At 47.2% G+C, this 11,498-nt stretch overlaps 1 long non-coding RNA gene across 1 annotated transcript; it reads right to left on the bottom strand.

Annotated features, from left to right (window-relative positions):
- Window positions 1-476: 476 nt before the first annotated feature.
- Window positions 477-10,586, bottom strand: LOC137240588 (uncharacterized). Its single transcript, XR_010949766.1, has 3 exons — window positions 10,390-10,586; window positions 2,420-10,324; window positions 477-2,354 (listed from the first exon to the last, which is right to left on the bottom strand). It is a non-coding gene; the product is annotated as an uncharacterized lncRNA (long non-coding RNA).
- Between the last annotated feature and the right edge of the window lie 912 nt (window positions 10,587-11,498).

Genomic DNA, 11,498 nt, shown 5'->3' on the forward strand with positions numbered 1-11,498 from the left:
TTACCTCCAAAGGTTAATGAGGAAGGATACCCAGAAGTTTTCCGCTTTGAATTTACGAAACTGTGTTACCCACGTTGCCGCAATCAAGTTCCCCCGAAAGGAAAATAGGGCACGATGATCAGCTGGGTACGCTTGCATTATCGACTTAGCTCGCCGGATGGGGTGGGTTTTGCAATCATCATAGGTGTCAAAAACCGCTTAGGTAAACCGCAGAAACAATAAAAAAAATCGTACCCCTTTGCTGCCACTAACATAACCCCCTTACTCACCTGACCTCAACCATGATACCTCGTCGCCGTCGTCCTGCAGTTCGCCTCCATACAATCGAGGCAGGCCCATCTGCCTTCACAACTCCCCCCTACCATTGCCCGCCATGGCCACCACTGGCTGGCCCCATAGTAAATACCTGTCCTCACGTCCGTCTGTCCATTACCAACAGATCACCCCGACATCCCCCATTCACCACACACTACATCTTCATCCTTAGCAATTCATCATTTATTCAGCAATAGCTTATATCTACGACAAGGTTAAATTTCATATTTACAGGTGTCATCGCACCTAATAGCTTATATTCCTAATGCAAATTGAGCGGCATGCATCAGCCGTGTTTTTATACAACTAAATCGACCTATACTAAATTCTCCGATTCTTCAGTTATTACTACACCCGATCACTTTCGTCAGTGCATTAACTCAACTTACTTCATCTCGCGTTTGAGAACGAATATGTACAAATTCAAATGTATGTATATACGTGTAGTGTAATATAGTGGTATAGGAAGGGGATACTTGATCTAAACCAATTTGCTTAAACAAAAGCCTGAAGCGAAGGCATTTGAGCAGGGAATCGTTTACAGGTATTCAGCATTCCAACCGAGATAACAAACAACTATCAACACGAATATGGGTGCGCGCCTCTATGATTAGCCACTACGATGAGATACTCTTACCATTCCGTCCTCGAATGCCTTGCAGTTAGCTCTTCACTTTGAATTAACGAAATATGTGACCGTCCCCTTTTTGGACCTTTAACTGAACTTGATAACCTTGCGTTGATTCACGCGCTCTTAAACAGGCATACATAACACAACGGCCGCATATTTCGTTCATTCATTCGTTTTAAGAGTCACCCGGAATATGAAAATGTGAAATGTGCGAGTGTGAATTATATGTGAGCGCACACAAATAGTAGTGTCAGTATGAATATAGGGAATCAGATAGGGATTGAGTGGGGCGACAGCCGCGAGACATAATCTCTTGGCACAGACACCCAAGCAAAACAAACAAAACCTCACCAGCTGATTACCCTAAGGCGCCTTTGGTAACTAGCAACGGGGCACACAGCGCTCATTGCGCTTTACTATTATGTTTCTATATCAAGCGCACCACTCACCCTCTGTCCCACGCTCAAGACAGTGGTCACTTACAAACAACTCTTAGATAACAACCACAATAATTAATCAACAATATTTTCACCATTGTGCACGCTCTTAAACTACCTCCTAGCTTCCATGCGCTGGCTACAAGCAATTCGACCAGCCACCGTTTAGTTGCTTTTGATGAAGAGATTCACGGTTGCCGCTATAACAATAGTTACCCTCGCCGATGCCCGCAACAATAGTCGCTCTTAAATAAACCCGCTTACAACAACAACAGCATCATTAAAATTATATATGGCGCTCGTTATTTTCTGCCGTTCATCCACTGCTTTGGCTATCCAGCTTCCTTGTGCTGGATACCGACACGTCTGTTGCTCTTGACGAATAGATTCGCGTTTGTCTTTTTCCTTCTCACAAAAATCACCCCCTTTGATCAGCGCGCCGCCACCCACTCCCTATGCACATATATGTGTTATTATGCTGCTCGGGCGAGTGGCCACTGTTTGCGAGCACTCCGTGCTGCGCGCTCAACCAAGCGTTTCTGCCTGCACTAGCGTTTTTTGCTTGAAGCAAGTGTGTATTCGAACTAATTAGCAACGCATGGCCCCAGCCGAACTTTTGGTTTAAAACTAACTACCTGGTTATATATACTGCTCCCGTGTGCTGAGTTCTTGTCGTTGAATCGCTGTGATGATCGAACTGTTGTGCCGGCGTCTACAGTCTGTCCACGCTGCTCTGCTCTCTTACTTGGTGTTTCGTCGATTCTTTTCTCGCGCTGGCTTGCGCACGTTCGTATTCAACACCAAATTGCCGTGGAAATATTCCAAGCTTCTTAGTGCTTCGATGCCCTGTCAGTGTGAGGCTGCAATTTTGTGACTCCTCTGCCGGCTTTGCTGCTGAGACACTGTGTGTTGTTGATCTTTTACAGTATTTTCTTGTGAATTGCCATTTACGTAGGGCGATGGAATCAAATCTGTCGAATGAGATGCCATTCATGAGAATCTGCTCCCCTTTTCTAATTTCGATTGCAAATCTTACCTAGTTTATTCTTCGCCGTGTGTTCTGCTTGGTGGTTGGAGTTGAAAAGGCCGGAAGTGGCAGAGTTAAGTTGGTCGCAGCAACCATTTGCACTGAATTGGACAATCACGCGCAAGGTTGCATCGTACTTCAAAACTTTTCTTTGACTGACAACTAAGGTCGAAACACATCTTTCGCAACAGGGCGAGTTAATCGAAGATGCTACGGGGATTCGATGAGCTCGAAAAGCAGGAAGATGTTTTGCTATACGTCCGCGCGTATGGGGCTCGAACCCACGTCCCTATGTCAGATCTTAAGATCTTTGGCATGGAAGACCCCTATGGACCTCCCCTGTAAGTCAGATAACTGGTACAAGCATTGGCCAACGCGTTTTGTTACCAACGCTCTAATGAACTTCGACGCCAGTTTCGCGTTATAACCCTGTGTTGCCTCACTTTGGCGGAAGTTCCTTCGGTAGACCAATTGACCCACCTGGAACGATCTCGGCTTGGCTCGTGTGTTGTAGGCTCTTTGACCCTTCTCGTATGCCAGCCTCAGGTTCTTGGTTACCTTTTCTCTTAGCAGCTTGAGCCTCACATCCTTCGGAGCTATCACAGTCTCCGAGTCAGCGGCCTCGCCCAAAGCTCGCAGTATCGGATAAGTTTCCGCATGTTGGACCATTGTCTGCCCGAAAACAACCCTGTATGGCTCCGCTCCAATCGCCTCATGCACCGCGCTGCGCAGTGCAAAAGCTGCCCTTGACACCTTACTGTCCCAAGACCTCTGGTCGTCCTCTTCAATGTATGACCGGATTATCGCCAATAACGATCTGTTCACCCTCTCTGAGGCATTCGCTTGTGGGGAATACACCCCCGTCCGAATATGTCTCACGCCATAGCTATTCAGGAAGCTCGCAAACAGTTCCGATACGAACTGACGCCCGTTGTCGGAATGGATAACCTCGGGCACTCCGAATACATGGAATACATCCGCCTCAAGGTAACGAACCACCTCCTTCGCCGTGGCACTCCTCATGGGCTTCAGGAACAGAAACTTGGAGAAGTGATCCAGCACCACAAACACGTAACTGTTTCCGTCTCGAGATCGCGGATAAGGTCCGCAAAAATCCACGTATAGACGTTGGAACGCTCTGTCCGTCACTGTCCGTCCGCCCATGAGAGGTCGGCTTGTGGTGTTCGAGGCCTTACAGCGTTTGCAAACGTCGCAGTTTCCTACGAAGCTTTTGACCGAGGTCACCACTCCTGGCCAATAGTATCTGGCCCTCAAGCGCCTGAGCGTTTTGGCTATGCCTCCATGACCGGCTGCCGGTCCATCATGCATCTTCCTCAGCAGCGTCTCGCGAAGACCCTCCGGTACCCATATCTTCCAAAGGCCCTCCTCATCATCCTCTTCTCTCCTGAACCCGTCTCTCTTATAAATTATACCGCGTATGACCTTCACGTCAGGCAGTCTCTCTGCATTGGAACTCGTGACTCTTACCAAGTCCCGATAGGTGTCTGACTTGAACTCGGCGTCCTCTAGTGAGATGTCCGTCGAAAGGCTTCTGACATCGATTTCGCCCATGTGCATTCTACTGAGCGCGTCCGGCACCACATTCTGGGTGCCCTTGCGATGCACGATGTCAAAATCGTACGCTTGCAACCTGAGACTCCAGCGCGCCAGACGACCTGCCAGATCCTTTTGACCCATGAGCCATTTCAGGCTCATGTGGTCTGTGATGATAGTGAATGGAGTTCCGTCGATATAGGGGCGAAATTTCTTCACACTGTTGACCGCAGCCAGACATTCCAACTCCGTAATTGTATAATTCCGCTGGGCCACGTTCAACTTCTGCGAGATGTACGAAATAGGGCGCTCATTGCCTTCCTCGTCCAACTGAAATAGCACTGCTCCTACGCCCGTGGTGGATGCGTCACACTGGACATAAAAACGTTTCCCAAAGTCTGGATTCATGAGCACCTTTGGCGAAGTCAGCTCCAGCTTGAGTTGTTCGAAAGCCTCTACGGCCTCGGCCGTCATCTCAAACTCCTTCTTCTTCTTGAGGCAGTCCGTAAGTGGTGCGGTCTTTGTCGCAAAGTTCGGGATGAATCTTCTGTACCACCCTGTCAAGCCCAAAAATCGTCGCAGCTGCTTGGTGGTACTCGGAACCGGAAAATCTAACATAGCCTGCACTTTGATTGGATCCGTCTTCACCTTTCCTTGCCCTACTATGAAACCTAAGTACTTTATCTCCTTTTGGCAGAAATGTGACTTTAGCAGATTGATGGTGAGCCCTGCCTTTGATAGACACTCCGCGACCTCCGCGAGATGTTGCAGATGCGTCTCGAAGTCCGGCGAGCATATCAGCAAATCATCAATATATACAAATACATTTTCTCGTAGCCTTGAGGGAATGACGCGATCCATCAATCGGCAAAGTCGCTGACTGGCATTACACAGCCCGAATGGCATTACTTTGAAGTGATACAGTGGACGCCCGGGGACTGTGAAGGCCGTCTTTTCGCGTGCCGCCTTCGCTAACGGGATCTGCCAAAAGGCATCCTTCAGATCGATCCCCGTTATGAAGTAGGTATCCTGTAGCCGACTAAGGATGCCCTCGACATGCTGGGTCGGGTAAGCGTCCTTCTTCGTGCATTCGTTCAACTTGCGCATATCTACACAAAGTCGGTTCTTTCCGGGTTTTTGGACAAGCACTATAGGCGAGCTCCAAGCACTATCACTCTCTTCTATTACTCCGAGCTCCAGCATTCTGTCTATTTCCTGATAGGCCAGTTTCTGCTTTACCGGAGACATCGGGTAATAGCGTTGCTTGATAGGTGTGGTCTCGTCATGTACCTCGATAATGTGCTCCATTAAGTGTGTTTTGCCCAATCCCAACTCTGCCGATGACGGAAATAATGACTTTACCCGCTGCAATTCCATCTTTTGTTTTGGGGTCAGTTCCACCATACCTGAACTATCAATGTCAATTTCCGCTATTTCCGACGTCCATAATCCAAATGCCTCCCAAAAATCTATCCCTAGGTATAATTCCTGCTTTAAGCTGGGCACCAGGTACACATCTAAACACTTTGTCTTGCCACGCCAGCTTATCTTCAGCCTCACTTTTCCCACAACTGCCTGTCCCTTTCCGTCCGCTGTTCTTAGCTGCTCATCCATAGCAACGACGCCCTCCAGGTCCAATCTTCCGATGGCGGGTCCTCCCAGACAGCTGACTGAAGCCCCGCTGTCTAACAGTCCGCGCATCCGAATGTCTCCCACTATGACCTCCGCATACGGTCTTCGGTCCACCTCGTCTTTTATTATGGTCGACGTCATCGCTTTTCTCAGCCGCTTTCGTTCCTCGTCCTTCTTACGCAATGCCTTGATCTTTTTCGTATTCCTCCCTGTGGCTCCGGTACTCCATGTCTTCTCGCTATGTCCCACAGTCCCAAATATCTTCTTTCTTGCTTCTCGGTACTGTTTCTCCCTTTCCTCCAATGTCTTGAATGGTGTCACCGCCGGTTTGCATTCCACCTTAGGTGTTGAGGCAACTGCTTTTAAAATGGATTTGACTGCTGCTGGGTCTCCGGGATCTTCTTTTCCTGGCGAGACGACCCGGTGCTTCCGCCAGGAAGACGGTTTTCCTCCCCGCACCTCTCGCACGGTACTAGCCTAGCACCTGTCTTATCGCATTTGTAACACCGCAGTTCGTGGAAGTGTGAGTCACATCCCTGTTCATCATATTTCCTTCTGGCCGCGTCTGATGGCCTTGCTGAGCTTTCCCTTGCATTCATCGCGCGTCCTCGTTTTTCCAGTGCCTCTACTACTCGCCGATCCTCATCCTTGCCGACCTCTTCCCGGACTAGGTCAACTTCATCGACGCCCCTTCTCGTCTCAAACTTTCGCTCCTGGTCCGCGAAATGTTTCTCTGCACGTCTGCACTCCGCTTTCAACTCCGCGAGCGTTGTTATGTGACAACCAAACACGATATTCTTCACCTTCGCCTTCAAGTTCTTGCGTATGAGACTCACCAAACTCCGTTCTGGCATCTGGGTTTTCATGGTCAACGCCATGCCCCTCACGCACGCGTAAAATTCGTCAAATGATTCGCGATGATCCTGCTTCCTTTCGTTCATCGCTTGACGAATTTCCTCGTCACAGTCCGCCTTGCGGAACTGCTCAACGAGCGCCTCACGCAGGTGAGCAAAAGCATCTCCTTCCAGACCAGCGTGTTCCTCCATATACAGCCAAAACCACTCTTGGGAAGCTCCGCTCAACAGCAGGTGAAAATTGGCATGTAGATCCTCAGACGAGACTGCGTGTTGTCTTTTTAGAGTCTCCACTCTAAACAGAAACCGTTCTATAGGGATTGATTTGGCACCACCGTCGTACTTCAACCCCCAGTCCCTGATGGTTTTGAACTTGTTCTTGTTACTAACCGAGTAAGAATGTCTTTTCTACGGAGATGGAGTAAAGAGCCGACGGCCGGTGAGCTCCACCTGGTCCACTGTCTCTCTCTCTCCTTCTCCCCTTGTCTCTTCGCATCCCGCCGATGCGGAAAGAACGTCAGTTTCCGGGAGACCACAATTCGCGTCTGCCCGAGGGCCCTCGTAAGGCTTCTCGACTTTCGAGACTCGTTCCCCCAGTGACTTGAGCTCCTTTCGCATCCCGTTTATGGCCTCGCCTATAGCTTCAGCCGTTGTGCGATTAACTTCCGTCTGATATTGGAAGAATAATGATTCGAACTTTTGTAAAAGCTCGCCCCCCACTTTATCTAGTATAGTAGCTTCCGGAGTAGCAACATCCCCAACGGCGATCATTCTTTGTGTCGAATTTCCAGAGCCCGATGCCCCTGGACTAACCTTGTTCGAGGATAACTGCTCCCCCTCTTCCGACTCAATCTCCTCCACCGACTTCGAAGCATCAACTTGGCTTCTCGTGACGGCCCTTTTCTTTCTACCCTTTTTAGGCATAATTAAATTTTGTTAAATGCCAGTTAAATGTTTGTTTGTGTTTATGTACGCTTTAGCGCAGTAGTGTTATATAGAAAATTTTTGAATTGTGTTAATTCCCTGATATGTATATCCTCTGAATAGCACGTATTTACGCTCAATAGTGTGTGTGTGATGAACTTAGCTTAGGGTGACCTATCTTGACTACTCCGTCCTGTCCCGTCGCCTTACCCCCCAATTTTATAAATATCGTCTCCCCAGAACCAGTGTCCACAACCAAAAGGACTTGACCCTCATCCTAATGGGCTGGACACGAGGTCCCCTCAGTGCGTGTCCATGGGAAGTTACCTCATACGAACGCTCTCTTACTAAGCCCATAGGTAGTAGCCACCTCTCCATCTAAACACCCACTCTGCCAGAGGATCTACCTCATAAAAATCGAACAATGACCCGATAGTTAGTAGCCGACCCTCCCTCAAGAAAATAACAAGAAAAATTATGTAACAGCGTTGACACATTTACAAGGCACCAACCACAGCCTAGTAAGCTGTCAACGTTGCTCCCCCTGTCTACTTACGTCCCTGTCTAGACGAGCGATATATCACGGTATTGGTCCTCATCTAATTCCGAAATGTGTGGAAGCCACTTCACGTGGCCCCACGTTGGGCGCCATTTTCTATTGTTACCCACGTTGCCGCAATCAAGTTCCCCCGAAAGGAAAATAGGGCACGATGATCAGCTGGGTACGCTTGCATTATCGACTTAGCTCGCCGGATGGGGTGGGTTTTGCAATCATCATAGGTGTCAAAAACCGCTTAGGTAAACCGCAGAAACAATAAAAAAAATCGTACCCCTTTGCTGCCACTAACATAACCCCCTTACTCACCTGACCTCAACCATGATACCTCGTCGCCGTCGTCCTGCAGTTCGCCTCCATACAATCGAGGCAGGCCCATCTGCCTTCACAACTCCCCCCTACCATTGCCCGCCATGGCCACCACTGGCTGGCCCCATAGTAAATACCTGTCCTCACGTCCGTCTGTCCATTACCAACAGATCACCCCGACATCCCCCATTCACCACACACTACATCTTCATCCTTAGCAATTCATCATTTATTCAGCAATAGCTTATATCTACGACAAGGTTAAATTTCATATTTACAGGTGTCATCGCACCTAATAGCTTATATTCCTAATGCAAATTGAGCGGCATGCATCAGCCGTGTTTTTATACAACTAAATCGACCTATACTAAATTCTCCGATTCTTCAGTTATTACTACACCCGATCACTTTCGTCAGTGCATTAACTCAACTTACTTCATCTCGCGTTTGAGAACGAATATGTACAAATTCAAATGTATGTATATACGTGTAGTGTAATATAGTGGTATAGGAAGGGGATACTTGATCTAAACCAATTTGCTTAAACAAAAGCCTGAAGCGAAGGCATTTGAGCAGGGAATCGTTTACAGGTATTCAGCATTCCAACCGAGATAACAAACAACTATCAACACGAATATGGGTGCGCGCCTCTATGATTAGCCACTACGATGAGATACTCTTACCATTCCGTCCTCGAATGCCTTGCAGTTAGCTCTTCACTTTGAATTAACGAAATATGTGACCGTCCCCTTTTTGGACCTTTAACTGAACTTGATAACCTTGCGTTGATTCACGCGCTCTTAAACAGGCATACATAACACAACGGCCGCATATTTCGTTCATTCATTCGTTTTAAGAGTCACCCGGAATATGAAAATGTGAAATGTGCGAGTGTGAATTATATGTGAGCGCACACAAATAGTAGTGTCAGTATGAATATAGGGAATCAGATAGGGATTGAGTGGGGCGACAGCCGCGAGACATAATCTCTTGGCACAGACACCCAAGCAAAACAAACAAAACCTCACCAGCTGATTACCCTAAGGCGCCTTTGGTAACTAGCAACGGGGCACACAGCGCTCATTGCGCTTTACTATTATGTTTCTATATCAAGCGCACCACTCACCCTCTGTCCCACGCTCAAGACAGTGGTCACTTACAAACAACTCTTAGATAACAACCACAATAATTAATCAACAATATTTTCACCATTGTGCACGCTCTTAAACTACCTCCTAGCTTCCATGCGCTGGCTACAAGCAATTCGACCAGCCACCGTTTAGTTGCTTTTGATGAAGAGATTCACGGTTGCCGCTATAACAATAGATACCCTCGCCGATGCCCGCAACAATAGTCGCTCTTAAATAAACCCGCTTACAACAACAACAGCATCATTAAAATTATATATGGCGCTCGTTATTTTCTGCCGTTCATCCACTGCTTTGGCTATCCAGCTTCCTTGTGCTGGATACCGACACGTCTGTTGCTCTTGACGAATAGATTCGCGTTTGTCTTTTTCCTTCTCACAAAAATCACCCCCTTTGATCAGCGCGCCGCCACCCACTCCCTATGCACATATATGTGTTATTATGCTGCTCGGGCGAGTGGCCACTGTTTGCGAGCACTCCGTGCTGCGCGCTCAACCAAGCGTTTCTGCCTGCACTAGCGTTTTTTGCTTGAAGCAAGTGTGTATTCGAACTAATTAGCAACGCATGGCCCCAGCCGAACTTTTGGTTTAAAACTAACTACCTGGTTGTATATACTGCTCCCGTGTGCTGAGTTCTTGTCGTTGAATCGCTGTGATGATCGAACTGTTGTGCCGGCGTCTACAGTCTGTCCACGCTGCTCTGCTCTCTTACTTGGTGTTTCGTCGATTCTTTTCTCGCGCTGGCTTGCGCACGTTCGTATTCAACACCAAATTGCCGTGGAAATATTCCAAGCTTCTTAGTGCTTCGATGCCCTGTCAGTGTGAGGCTGCAATTTTGTGACTCCTCTGCCGGCTTTGCTGCTGAGACACTGTGTGTTGTTGATCTTTTACAGTATTTTCTTGTGAATTGCCATTTACGTAGGGCGATGGAATCAAATCTGTCGAATGAGATGCCATTCATGAGAATCTGCTCCCCTTTTCTAATTTCGATTGCAAATCTTACCTAGTTTATTCTTCGCCGTGTGTTCTGCTTGGTGGTTGGAGTTGAAAAGGCCGGAAGTGGCAGAGTTAAGTTGGTCGCAGCAACCATTTGCACTGAATTGGACAATCACGCGCAAGGTTGCATCGTACTTCAAAACTTTTCTTTGACTGACAACTAAGGTCGAAACACATCTTTCGCAACAACTGTAAAACTTTTTTGGATTTCTAAAAAATTGGGCTTTACAACAACTCAAGTAATTTTTATAACAAAGCTGATTAAGACAATGAAATTTAGAACGAGCTATTAGATATTTAGAGAGGTCTGCAGATGCTCCAGATTTCTTGAACCTCTTATAAAGCCTAGATTTGATGTTATTAAGTCTAAGGCAACTTGAAAACCAAGGGGGCTTATTCGAACATAGGGTATAGCGAGTAGGAATGCAGGTATCAAAGAAGCTATCAAGCGTACTGTAAAATATAGAGATAGCCGAATCGACATCAGTGCAAGCATAGAGATCCGACCAATCATGGGAAGCCAACAGATCATTGAGCATAATGAAATTCGTTTTGTAGAAGCATCTAGATCGGGGACGAGACTGTACTTGAATCCTACGGGGTAGGCTGATATCAAGTGATATCTCTAGCGTAGGGTGAAGAGGGTCTTCTGGAAGGGATAAAGGTAGTATTTGCGTAAGGGCAGTACCCACCGAGCCATCCACAAATACCAAATCCAGCATTTTATTTCCACTATTTGGAACATTGTTAATCTGTAAAAGAGATGAGTCTAACAAGCAATTGAGAAACTCATGTTGAGCAGTGGGAGTTAAAAAGTTTGAATCACTTATATTAACCCAACTAACTGTTGGTAAGTTAAAGTCACCAACAACAACAAGTCGATCGTTATCTCCCAACTGCGAATGCAAATCACAGATGGCCGAGCTATGACTAGCATAAACATCCATATCCGAACGAGGTGGTATATACGAACAGCAAACAATTACGCTATAGCTACCGAATGAAAGCCTAACTGCTATGAATTCGATATGAGAGATATTGTCCAGCGAAATCAACTCAGACGATAGGTTAGATTCAACAGCAATAAGGACACCTCCCGCTCTAGAGATGCGATCA

Source organism: Eurosta solidaginis, chromosome 2 (assembly GCF_040869045.1).
Source record: "Eurosta solidaginis isolate ZX-2024a chromosome 2, ASM4086904v1, whole genome shotgun sequence".
NCBI lineage: Eukaryota > Metazoa > Arthropoda > Insecta > Diptera > Tephritidae > Eurosta > Eurosta solidaginis.